Below are 13,531 nucleotides of genomic sequence, written 5' to 3' on the forward strand. Positions count from 1 at the left end.
ATTCAAAATTCGAATCTAACTGAAATAGATTCTTTTTTCCACCAATCAGCTCATGGTTGATGGATCTAATTTGGATCTCATCACTAGTAATTTATAATAGCAACACATCTACTTTCACTATAGAAGATTAATTATCAAATTCGTCCTTATAATTTAAAAGAAATCACGTGGACCATGAGTCAAGGTTACTCGTGCATCGAACGGTCCATCGATTCCATCTTAGTCCAATAATAATTGTATCACATCTGACATGAGACAGCTAAGCCACTGGCCTATAGATCGTTGTAAGCTCGCATCCCTGCGGTCCCTTGGGGTCACACCATGACGATTAGATGATCTCATCTAAAGTTAATTTTTTATACTCTCTGCGAGTATGAACAAAGAAGAGAGAATACTTCGTGGAAGGAGCCAGCGAGGAGGAGAAGCAGAGGCGGGCGGGAATGGCTGGGAATACAAAACTGGGTGGCGATTTGTCTGTATTACGATCCCGTACATACCTTTTTCCATCTTCTTTCCGATCGTCCAACCATATAGGACTCTTTTACTCGTGGGAAAAAAAAAAATCCCTGGCCACCGTGGTAGTACAATTGGAACGGAGCTTTATTTCTAGCGAAGTGACCTAAGTTCGAAATGCAAGGATGTCGATTAAATGCGGAGACCAGATGCCCTCCACTTAATTTGCCCGTTGGAAGCGCTACGGATCCTCTGGTACTGAGATGGTGTTGAAGTGACGTACTCACATGCGGCTTCGTCCGTGCTGGTAGAGAGAATATGTGAAACTTTCTACCTATATCGAACATTTTCTGATGGAAAGGAGGCCTAGTGGGGGCTGTTACGCGGGTGAGATTAATTCTCCTCCCCCTTCTTTTGCCTTAAAAAAAAGAAATTTCATGTTTAATTAACTTTTTTAAACAATAACAAAAAAATTTAATGATAATATATATTTTTTTAAAAAACTCTCATTAATAGAAATATAGCAGATATTTTACAGATACTCAATAAAATATAACCTATTTTGAAATAAATAATTTTAAATTAAAAATTATTTTTTTAGATATTATGTATTTAGATATCAGCATTTAGAAGAAAAAAAATTCTTTCTCCTTTTGACTATTACTTTCTGCGATAATTTTTGCTTGTAAAAAGAAAGCTGTTGCTGGGGATTTTACACCGTATGGCGTCGGCTCTGAGAAATGGACAGGCTCTATTTGTCATGCTATTTTTTAAAGGTTATGTTGTCAGCCATTTGGCTAAGAACAGGTCTCGGGGGAAGCGAAGTCAACGATAGGGAGGAATCGTTTGAGCGGATTAGGTGACAGGCTACAAGACACTGCGAAACTTTACGTTTTAATTTGTCGGACATCCGACCTGATACATGAGCGATGCTTTTTAGCAGGACTCCTACTAAAATTCTTTATTTTAAGAATTTTATCTGCAATTTTTATCTATTATATATATATATATATATATATATATATATATATATATATATATTCTTTCTAATGGAATATATAGTGGCATTACCACTGTTTTGCTAAAAAAAAAAAAAATCCTCCAAGCCTAGCAATTTTATTGACTAGGCATGTTTCACTATTTTTCATACTTAAGTGACATTTTGCTCTATAGATATCAAATTTTTTGTTGCTCCTTTTTAAGCAAGAACTTTGAGCTAAAAGGTGGAATTACATGTTGAGTTTGTAGAATAATTTATTTTGCAACTTGCAAGAAGAGCTGCATTTTAAAAGTTCATTTTATTTATTAGGCTATTCATTCATCTAATGCAAGATGATATCTAAAAACTTATTATTATGATTCCTATGGTAGGTAGAAATCAGTACGTGGTGGATATAACACAATGGTAACTCTTCTGTAAAATCTCTAAACACCAACCTTGGCGAGGGCATGATTGAGAGCCAGACTTTTGCCGCATTTTTTACGTATAACATAATGCTATATAAATAATTTGTTGCTTGAGAAGTTTACAATCATTAGATAAAGCTTATTACAACTAACTTGGTAAGATATTCGATCAAAAATAAAAATAGCAAATTAGATTAGATGACAAAACAGATTTTAATGATGACAAGCTTACCTAGTTGCAATATATATTTATAGACCCACTACAAGATATGTTTGATTGCATGGAGCAGCTTACTTATTCTCTCGTATATTTCATTGATTTAGTTTTTCATAATAGTGGATATGTGGCCAACCTTTTTAAAGAATAAGATAGGGATTACTTATATAAAATATTCTCGAAGTGCACAAAACTTATTCTAATGAAAGCATAGGTGCAATCACCGGCTTATAGTCTAATATCATACGTAATAAATCAATTTAAGTCATATCATACCACTATTCAGTTGTGATGTATTAGATTCTTTCTCATGGTCATTGAATCAAATGATAACGTACAATTAGGTAAACAATACTATTTATAAGGGCCATTTCATCGGGTACATTTGTAGACAACTCTATCATGCTTAATGACTTTACATAGAGTGTGAGAGAATTTATATAGACATATATTTAATTCCACATCGGTTATGTATTGGATAAATTTTGAATATTTATATCAGGCTAAGACATCCAAATAATACTATCTGGATGGCCTTTTAGAATGAAATATTGGATTATTACAAAGCAGAACCAACTCATGGTCCATATGGACTAAAAGGCACTGCAACACGAGTCCAATTAGATTTGTAGTATTGCAATTTGAATTGAATGGATTTGGGTTTAGCCTAATGAGAATACCAGGGTTTAAATAAGAAAAGTATGTGAGGACTCATGTAGGCGAATGTTTAATTTTACATCGACTATGTATAACACTCTTCGGCTAGCTATTTTGAGTGAAGTCTTAGATTGTTACAAAGTAAATCTCAATACTTGTTGCCAACATTTGGGTAAGACTACAGAGTCAAAGCATGAACAAATCTCATATTTGATGAAAAGAAGTGCAAGTCTTGAGTCTGGAAAAAGCAGAGCTTACATATTTTGGAGAGAATATTGCTAACATAGACTATAGAGACAAGGGCATTATCATATAATGATTTGAAAGGCAACATGCAATAATCAACATGCTTGGAAGCATGTATGCATGTGGATGCGTGTGCGCCACCGGCAAGTATACCCCACATAATGAGATTCCAAATATCAGAGAGGACAAATATTCCAAGGGTCGAAATAATAAACTAACTCCTATTAGTACTCCAATGCAAATATAGCAGCTGTGAGCAAAATAAAATAAACGCCACAGGAGAGAGACTCGAGAGCAGGAGGCACGAGGGGAAACCATAAAATTTCCTGCAAGCGAAGGGCCTCGTCGTGAATTTGTCCGGACGTCTGCGCGAGAGTTGACATTGGAGTTCTTTAAGTGCGGTTGGCGAATCTCGGGGAGAATTTTTGGAGCTTTTATATCGGCTTCATGGAATGGGACGTCATCCCATTTGTAATCTCGTGAAGGCTACCGCCCAACAGCAGTCCATAGAAAGTAGAAAAAATTTCTTGGGTCGGATCAAATGTAGGCATTCCATGAAGTAATTAAACTAATGGTGACAGAGATAACCAAATTCTTGGGAATGTTTTTCTAAAGTATAATGGGATCTCGAGGCTAGTAAGTTGTAGCCCTCTCCCTCTCTTGGGTGGACCAGGGTCTGGCTTTATATTAAGACCCAGAAGAAGTTGAGTGGTTATAGGCTGGTCCAGTATTTAGGGCTATGCCTGACCAGGTCATAGTCAGTGAAGACGGCTAGTTGAAAAGTATTTAAACGCATAAAATTATCTTTAACAAAATTTAATATATAAACATATTTTCTTGGCTTTGCATAGTATTTTGTATGCATGAAAGGACACATGCATGTATCTATCTACGTATGTATTTGTCTTTGTGTATCGATGAGCGGATATGACGATATATTCATGTGTTTATAATTCATAGGATTATAAATATTGTCATATTAAATCAGTAATGCATAGGATTCCATCAATGTAGACTAAAGGTGCTTCAAAAGAGCTGAAATATTCAATACAGAAAAATCACACCAGGCAATCTCGAGGGCAGAGGGACTCGAATTTTTAATGAACTTTGGTTGATAGATTTGAAGAGATTATGGTGGGATAACATTGGTCAAGTTTGGGCTTCGTAGACCTTGACTCAAATCCCATTCAAATCAACTTTGAATCAACGTTTTGGACTTCAACTTAATGAAATACGATAGTTACACGTTAGAGTTTTCAATCAACTTTTCTCGAGTCCAACTCCTATCAGACTGGTTCCATTCCATCTCTGACTACAGTAGATCCATAGCCAACCAGGTTGGAATTTATAAATATTATGAAGGACAAGGCAACATTGCTTTACCTGTGTGCCACAGAACTTGGATAAGGGTTAGGAATAAATTAGCAAGTGCTGATAGGATTCAACTTTGTCCACCAAAAGGAGTTACATGCATGAAGGCTTTCCAGTGACCATAGTTGTGGAAATAGGGGAGGGGAACACAAAAGCAAAAGGAAGAAAAAAATATACATACTATGAAGCATGATAATGAAGTATTGTTTATCCCTTAGGTTGATGCGTTCATAATTTACTCTCACTTTCCAATTCCATGTCGATCATCACTGAGAGAATAATGATTACTATTTGCAACAAGAAAATGTCCATCAGTCCATCCATCAGTGAAAAATAGGAACCTTTGAGAAGTAAAAAAGCACTTCATTACTTTTTTTATTTATCCTGCTTTTTAAAACAGATCCAGAGAGAGATGCGTCGAACAGTAAGATAGAACTGTATCTTAGCCTACTTACCAAATTACCCACGAGCCTAGCAAGAAATCCTTCTTAACCTCAACCAGATCTTTCTGGTTGGATTGAACTGCCAAGAAAGCTGTTTTTTTTTTTTTAAAAAAAAAAGAAATTCCCTTGGTGTGAAGGGGGCCGGGTTTAACCCTCCCTCCTTTGAGTTCTTACAAAACAACAACAACGACAACAAAAAAAAAAACCCTACAAGAACGTAGGCAGATGAAACCGAGAAAGCCTTGTCTTGCTTGCACTCCATTCCCCACCACCACCCCCTCCCCTGGGCCGTCTGTCAGCTCTAGACTCGGGCGTGGTAGTTTCCATATGGCAGCATCTGTCCTTGGTCTCGCCACTGCTGCATGTACCGATGCCTGCGAACCGTCGAGAACTGCAGCTCCCGTGCTCTGGCTAAAGACCCGCCGCAAAAGTAGGCATTTTATTCGACCGAACCACTGTCTCACATGCCCTGTTCTTTGGCCTCTTTCTCTGCACTGTAACTACTCAAATGCTGCTTATAGTACAGCTCCCATCCCTATATACCTAATCCGGAGTGCATAGAACAAAAGGACGTCATACGTCCGCCTTGGGGCATTTTATTATTTCACTGTTTTGTAGCTTTCCTCATAGAGATCATCATCACGTTTCTCCAAAAATTCTTTAGTTCAAAAATTTATATGTCCATAAGAGGGTACTTGCGTGGTGTGTAAGACAGCAGGATAACTTTCATGCTTGCATTTCTTTAATGCATATGGCCCGGAATGGCCCATCACCTTATCATTGGGCCCTTATGAAACAAGTTTATTGAAGTCTCTAAGCATCTGGTATTATATATATATATATATAATGTATTCTATGAACATGGGTCTGGATACTAAACACAGATATCAGGTTTGACTACTAGTTGCTCCAAGTTAGAAAGCCCCTGGTGTTCAGCTGGTGTCATGATATGGTGGATCTGCTCGGGAAGGCTTGTGAATGAGCGTTTTGTGTTTTCATTTCAGTACTTATGATGGGCCTTCCCATCTTTCTTTTCGAAACAATGGGAAACAAAAGAGCTCAAGAAGGCTTGTAGCCCATCTACATATCACATTCCCGAATCATAAATGGATATTGTTCATGCATCCGGGAGTGATGGTTTTTATATTGAAAGAGACTAGAGTATTTCTGCAAGCAAATTATTCAGATTATGAACAGAACAAATTGTGAAATAAGTGCATAAACAGAACAAAATGAAAAACTTTGTTAAATGCCGATAAAAGGGCATGAATAGCAAATTATATCCATAGTGGGGGCATAGCATTAGTTATACAATCACGTATGTCCATTTTCTCTGTTGCATCTGGTTTTACTTGGTATATACCAAGATGTGGTTCAAGAATGATGAGCTACAGAAGTGATTTATTTCACAAACATTAGAGCAAAATCTAGAACTACCTGAGCAGATGGAGAAATAGCTTTCCATAATCAATCCCTCCTTGAGTTCTCTGGTTTCTATGTATATCTCTTATGTATGTGAAGGCCTGCTCAGGCCCGGTCCACTTGACTTGCCCGATTGGGCTTGGCCTATGCTAGCCCCACACGTGCTTCGCATGTGACGAGCGGAAGACTCCCATCGGGAGCCTTACTTCCTCCCTTCTCCCTGTCGACTCCGACTAGGAGTCGAAGACTTAGAGCTACTCGAGATATTAATGATCCCCCCTTATGGATCTCCACCGGCGATTATCGAGCTTGCTTCTCTTTTTTTTCTTCCGTTGAGGTCAGAGTTGCCCGATCTTGTGCTCGTCGCAAATCTGAGCCATTGGACACCACTAGAGTTGAGGTAAAATGCCAAGCTTCTTTCTTTTTTCTTTTTCTTCTCTCCACGGCCTTCAGCCATCACCACCGGTTGAGAAATTGACCGAAAATCAGTCGGAAAACTCTCCTGTTCACCATCCCCTGTTTTGGCCATGTTTCTTCTTCATTTTCTTTCTGGTCCTCTTTTGGCATGAGCGGCCAATGACCAAAATCGAGGGAAGGGCTTCGGTTCTCCTGTTTTCTGAGTCATTTCCTTTGATTTTCTCACCGGCTAGCCATCGCTGTCGGTTGTCCCCCACCTTTGACCACTAGCCAAGTCCTTTAGCATGACCCTGGATGATTCCCACTTCTCTTTTCTCTCTCTAGTTTCTCTCTTCTATTTCTCTCTTCTCTCTTTCTCTCTTGCAGATCCATATACCCCAACAAAAAGTCCCATCTTCCTATCTTATGGACATGGGTGGACCCCTGCAAAGAGGCCCTAAATTGCCTTGATGCTCCGGCACCAAGGCGGTTTAGGGCCTCTTTGTAGGGGTCCACTCATGTCCATAAGATATGAAGATGGAATTTTTTGTATTTTTACAAAAAATATATTTTTATTATAAAAAGAAAAAATGATTAATCTACTATTAAAGGCTTATTTATAGATTATGGAGTCTATAAATCCATTTAGTGTTTTACTCATATATGATTTAAGGAATATGACTTAAGAAAATTTGTTTTTATAAAAATATGACTATAGAATCTTAGAAAGCTATGTATGACTCTCGCTAACAAATTACGGTAGCTTAGCATATAGCCCTTGCTAACGAGTTATAGTAGCTTGGCATACGACCTCACGAGCAGGTTATAGTAGTTGGCATAATATTGATTACGATCCTATCACAAGTATAACATGATGTTAGCATTTAGTCTGAGAGAATTATTATAAATTATGATGTGGCAAAATGACAAATAATTTATAACTTTATAAAATTAGCATGATTTATAATTTTGTTTATGCACTGGGAACTATATTTATGTAATTTGCATGATTTATATATATACAAGAGCATGATAGATTATGATTATACTGTTATTATGAAATATTCTTTTTTTTAATGATAGTTATTTTCTCTAAATAATTTATTGATGCATGCAAAAACTTATGCTTGATCTAGTAAGATAGTGAGAGGTTTACTTACTGAGCTGTATAGCTCATATCTTTTTTTATTTTTCTTTTTTTCAGACAAATAGGATCACTGGGAATGAAGGATGATTCTGGCTTGGAGCTCGTGCTAGCAAGCTTAACGATTTTGTAGAAAAAATTTAGTATTTTAATTGACTATACATTTGTAATTAATAACTTTTTGAATTGTGAGGATTATGGTTTTGGTACTCTTATTTGAATTTAGACGCTTTGAACAGGTGTTTGCTTTATTATTTCATGGATGATGGATTTGGATAATTTTGTTATATTTTTATTTGAGGTGGATTTGTATACAGATTATGATTGTTGGCTTTGTGCTTTCATGGGCGGTACCCCTCGATAGTATAACTGTGCTATGTCGTAGATTTCGAACATGATATTTTGTGGTATCGGAGCAATAGGTTCTATCGTGGGTAATATATAAAGTTTAGCAATAGGTAGTTAGATCTCATTTAGTTAGATTCCATTTAATTGAATAAGGAAAGATAAATATTCTTAATTTTACTGTTACTTATCATATACAAGAGCACAATATCATAACATAAACAAATATAAATGTTACCCTTCAAAAAAAAAAAAAAAGTTTTTTTTTTATAAATGTTGAAAAATCATATAGAATATACAAGGTGGATCTCCTCGAAAAAGAATAAAAGAAAAAAAAAAAGAAGAAAAATCAGCAACACGACACATTAACTCATATGTACATTGATGCATAGGCAAAGGTAAATTTGAGAGAGAAGAACAGAAAGTTTGTACTGTAAATCGAGAGCCGAGACATCAAAGGGTTGCAATCTAACTGACCCCAAAGCCATATTTGTCGAGATTTCTAATGCTTCTCTTATCTTACTTGAGCTTATTAGACGTAGCAGCACGCATGGCCCTCCCCTAGCCAAGACTTTCCAAATTGTTCACCGGGCCGGCCCAATCCAGATCATTTTGGGCCGTAGGCCTCACCGTTACCATAATCGCATCCTATTTTGTAAAGTCCATCCCACATTCCCACCATCCAAGCGCCGCTGAGAACCATTTCCCGCGCAAACCGTTATTTAAGTTCGCTGCTTGGGGCTTTTTTTCGGTACATTCTGCTTTGGGCTTTGCTTGCTTGCCACGCATAGATACGGGAAATCCTATGCGGTCCAGAGATCTCAAATCCTGTCCGCTAATATATGACATCTCGTTCCGATCCGACCCAAAAACGGACGGACCGGATCACTTGAATCGGCAAAACGAAGGGCACACGCATCATCTGGCGGCTGGCACCATGTATATTTTTCGATATGACCCACCGACATCTGCGCTCTTACAAATAGAGCCCCTCTTGTTTCAGACAACACAGCGCAAAGAGGAGGTGGAGGGATGGTGTGGGGGAGCGAGCGGGAGAGGGAGAGAGATGAAGGAAAGAAAAAAAGGGGTCTCTCGCCGAGCGGTGGACGAGAGGTATAGCCATTGGAAGTCCATGATCCTCATTCTTTGCGATTGGTTCGCCGACCGGAATCTCTCGATGCTGTTGGTACTCCATCTCGCCTCTCTCTTCCCTTCTCTCTTTTCCTTCTTCCTGATTCTTGGTCCTGCTAGGGTTTTGAACGAATGCCAAGGGTTTCTTTCTATCATGGGGGTCCTTACTCTTGGTTCAGTTCTTTGAGTTTGGAAATTAATGGTTTCTTGTTCCGATGAGGGTTTTCATCGTTCTTGCATGGTTCTAGCTTCTGAAGTTTTGATTCTTCGTTTGTTTCTTCCATTTCTTGATTGGTATTCTTGTTATATTCTTGTTATACCTTTAACAGATTACGTGATGAAGAAAAAGAGGATCTTGTTGCACTGCTGTTGACATCACAGTACTTTGGACCAATGTCTCTCTAGTTTTCTTGGTATTACTTGTGAAAATATGGTGCTATGTTGCTTCCTTTAACCAAATATGAGTGAAATTTTTAGCCAGAAAGACGGTAGAGGGTGAAGGTGGTATAGACCCTGTCGATGATGGTGGCTTAAATGGATGGGGAGGACTCTGATGGAAATGGTGATGAGGAAATATACTATCGGAAAAAGATTTTCAATTATTTATTAGTTTAGCATTATTCTTCTTAAGTTGATATCTTTATTTCGTTGATATAAATTCTTCAAGTGCTATTTGCAAGAGTTCAGGTGAAAAAAAATTTACCCTGTTTCAGTATTTTATCTTAATAAATATGAAAATAATGTATTTTGATACTGTTGAAAGTTTTATTATGACCGTCAATTGAAAAAGCTTTAATATGACTGCCGCATTTGTTACTATACAGTGGATAATATTTCTTGAAGTTTACTTATGTTCGCTCATTGTCACCAAAAATCACATGGTCAATGCTTGATCTTCTTCACTTATTATTTTTGTTTTCACATATTCTTTTATTTAAATCCATGGCTAGTTCGAATCATATTTGTATTTGGCAGCAATATTAATTCTTTCGTTCGCTTGACTCTCATAATGTTATCTCTGTGAATTGAATAATTTTTATTCAATTTTCTTTTGTTTTATTTATTTTCTTTTCTTCTTAAAAAGAAAAACTCATATTGCTATTGATCTCTGCTACTTTAATTTTGACCTTTTTTAATTTAAATTTCTTGAAGTTGTTCCTTAAATATTCACTGCAGAAGTCATATCTTATCTTATTACCTTTATCATTCGCTATACCTTTTTGAGATAAGTATGATATTTGCGCATCATTATCTCCATAAACCATTACTTCGTTTATTCTAAGAAAGTATCCATTTGTCTCTCCTCTTAAGATTCCTCTTTTTTTTGAGTAAAATTATCCATTTGTCTCTCCTCTTAGAAAGGCATTGATTTACTAGGTGACATGGTTTAGGTTATGATTAAATATTCTATTTTCTATTCATGTTGCATTTGGTGCTGATCATGGTGGCATCCCTCATATTATACAACATATGAATATACTTTACATTTGTTGCTTCGGAGGATACTTCTAGAGTACTTATCATAGTATGATATTTCTTTATACAATATATGAATATGCTTTATATTTGTTGATTTATTTACCAATTGCAGTAGATTATCTAGTTGTTATTTTGCTTAAAAGTATGTGGTGATCTACTTTTGGTTTATCTTGTGTAACCACAATATTCAATGAAAGGTACAAATACTTTCATCCTTGAGTATACTTTTTTTGTTATTATATTTCAGTTTTTATGGATTTACATATTTAACTAGCTAAAATTGTATAAATCTTATACTTTTCTAACCTGGCTTTTCCACGTCAGCTTCAAATAGTTTTAGAGACAATCTTTTTGTCAAAAAAAGTGAGCTTTGGGCCCAACCTATTTTTAATATTAAGGTGGTGTTTGGTGACCTAAGTAGAATCAACGAGAGGATCTTAAATCATTGGTGATCATAAATTACTGATGATACTTATCTTGGGGTAATCCGATCTCTCGTGATTTAAAATCACCGTATTTTATATGCTATATTTCAGTGATTAAAGATTCTCACATATCCACGAGTAATATATTTGGTATTATATAAGAATTTAAGATCATTCACCATCTAATATCGAAATTATCTATAATATATTTCATAAAAACAAATTTATTAATCCTATAAATTTTTAATCCCATCAAGATATATTTAATTATTATTATACAATTAATATTTTAACTTATATATTATATTATTTTTAATACTAATAATTATTTTGATTAAAAAATAAGATAAATAGAAGTAATATATTAAATATTTTTATTATATAAATATAATTTACAATAATATATTTTTATTATAATTTAAAATTATTATTAAATAATATTATTATTATATTAGAATATAATATATTATACATATAAAATATATAATATTGATATAATATATTAATATATATATATATATATATATATATATATATATATATATATATATATATATATATATATATATATATATATATATTGCTGAATTGAGAAATATTTTTAACCTCAACGTACTGCTCTAGAGTAATTTTGGATTTCCGATGTCAAGATAATTAAATCTGTAATCTCGTGATCACACCCTGTATCATTCTCGATGATCATCCTATACCAAACATCCCATAAACTTTATTTGCAAACGCGTTTAGGAGCAGGGGAAGAGAGAAAGGCACGTGTCCTCTGCTGGGGACTTCGCTTCGCATTTTTTTTTTTTCTCGGGGAAGCGTAGCCAGCATACCGCCCGTCCCTTTCCCATACCCTTCGCTCGTCCCTTTACGCCATGGATCTTGGCCACCTGACCCCCGCCCTCGAGCGCCTCTACATCGACGAAGTTCTCCACCTCCACTCCCTCTGGCACCGTGGCCCTCAACGGAACCCTAATCCTCACCCCAACCCTACCCTCCGGCCGGCCACCTCTGCCGCATTCAAGAAAGAAGCCAAGAAGAAAAAGAAGTCGAAATCCAAGTGGGAGAAGAAGTGGGAAAGGAGGAAGCAACAACAGCAGACCTCTGCCGCTGCCTCCGACCAGCCTCCGGTCAAAGTGGCCGAATGGCCGCGCAATCCCACGCCGGAAAAGTATGCTGCGATGGCCACTTGGACCGATATCGCCCCGCCGCCGGCCGCCTCCCAGCCCCGGCCTCCGGCCTCCGCCGAGGAGCGGGCGAGGGTCACCGCGGATCTGGCGCAGCAGAGCGGCTTGAAGACCTGCGAGGACTTCTTCTCCCGGAAGGACGGCTCCGACGACGGGGAAGAGGACGAGGACGAGGAGGACTCCATGGATGAGAACGAGGAGGAGACCGAGGAGGGAGATTTCAAGTTCTTCTTGAGACTTTTCAGTAGCGATGGAGAGTTGAGGGAGTACTATGAGAAAAATTGGGAGAAGGGAGACTTCAGCTGCTTGGTTTGTGGGGCGACGGGGGTCAAGAAGTGGAAGAGGTTCGGCAACTGTGTAGGCCTCATCCAGCACTCAAACTCCATCTCGAAGACGAAGAGGAGGGAAGCGCACCGGGCTTTTGCGAGGGCGGTGTGCGAAGTGCTTGTTTGGGACATCAACAGACTGCCAAGCATAGCTTTTGATTTGGGCAACTCTCTCGGCCAGTCCTTGGCGAAAACTGCCAATCCACAGGTTTTTTTTTCTTTGCCGTTTATGTTGATTTGGTTTTGTTCATCTGAATTTTGCATGTTGCGATGCGGTTGCTTCGATCTCTAGCAAGCTATCTCGAGGGCAAGTTCCGATTTTGGCGATAGGTTTTCTGAAAATTGATATTTTTTGTCCCAGACATTAGGGTTGTAAGAATGTACCTTCTCTGTTATTTGTATTTTTTGATTCTATTGTCTACTCAGATTGGATAATTTAGTTGGGCAATGCAGCAGGATATGCAGAAAGAAGATCCCTCTGCTCAAGAAGGTTTATCTGTTGGAGTAGAAGAGCCTTCTAAGGAAGTTTATGAGAATGTGGAGACAGATAAAGTGGACTTGATGGACTGTATTGAAAAAGAGATCAAAGCTTTACCTAGTGTAATGATTTCTCTCTTTCACCTCTGTTTTCTGTTGATAATGGATAAATATATTTTTCCCCTTTTATTATCACAGTGGCCAAGGTCCACCAGAATTTGGAAAAATGTCTAAGGATGTTAATCGCATCTGTTCATAATATTTGATTTATATCCAATCTGAGTTCGACTTTACTGTTTTCATATTGTTATATTGCCTGTTAGATATTGCTATTATGCCTAGAAGCTTAACGAAGAATCACATTTTACCTCTTGCTTACCTTTACAATATTCATGTAACCAT

The 13,531-nt window shown here is 37.2% G+C and overlaps 1 pseudogene across 1 annotated transcript; it reads left to right on the plus strand.

Annotated features, from left to right (window-relative positions):
* Positions 1-11,841: 11,841 nt before the first annotated feature.
* On the plus strand, positions 11,842-13,247 carry LOC103707327 (uncharacterized; annotated as a pseudogene). Its single transcript, XR_016413340.1, has 2 exons — positions 11,842-12,860; positions 13,109-13,247. The product of XR_016413340.1 is annotated as an uncharacterized LOC103707327 (transcript).
* The last annotated feature ends 284 nt before the right edge of the window (positions 13,248-13,531 follow it).

The sequence above is a fragment of the Phoenix dactylifera genome, chromosome 5 (genome assembly GCF_051530095.1).
Source record: "Phoenix dactylifera cultivar Ajwa chromosome 5, Ajwa_hap1_PhDact_Kaust_v1.1, whole genome shotgun sequence".
Classification (NCBI taxonomy): domain Eukaryota; kingdom Viridiplantae; phylum Streptophyta; class Magnoliopsida; order Arecales; family Arecaceae; genus Phoenix; species Phoenix dactylifera.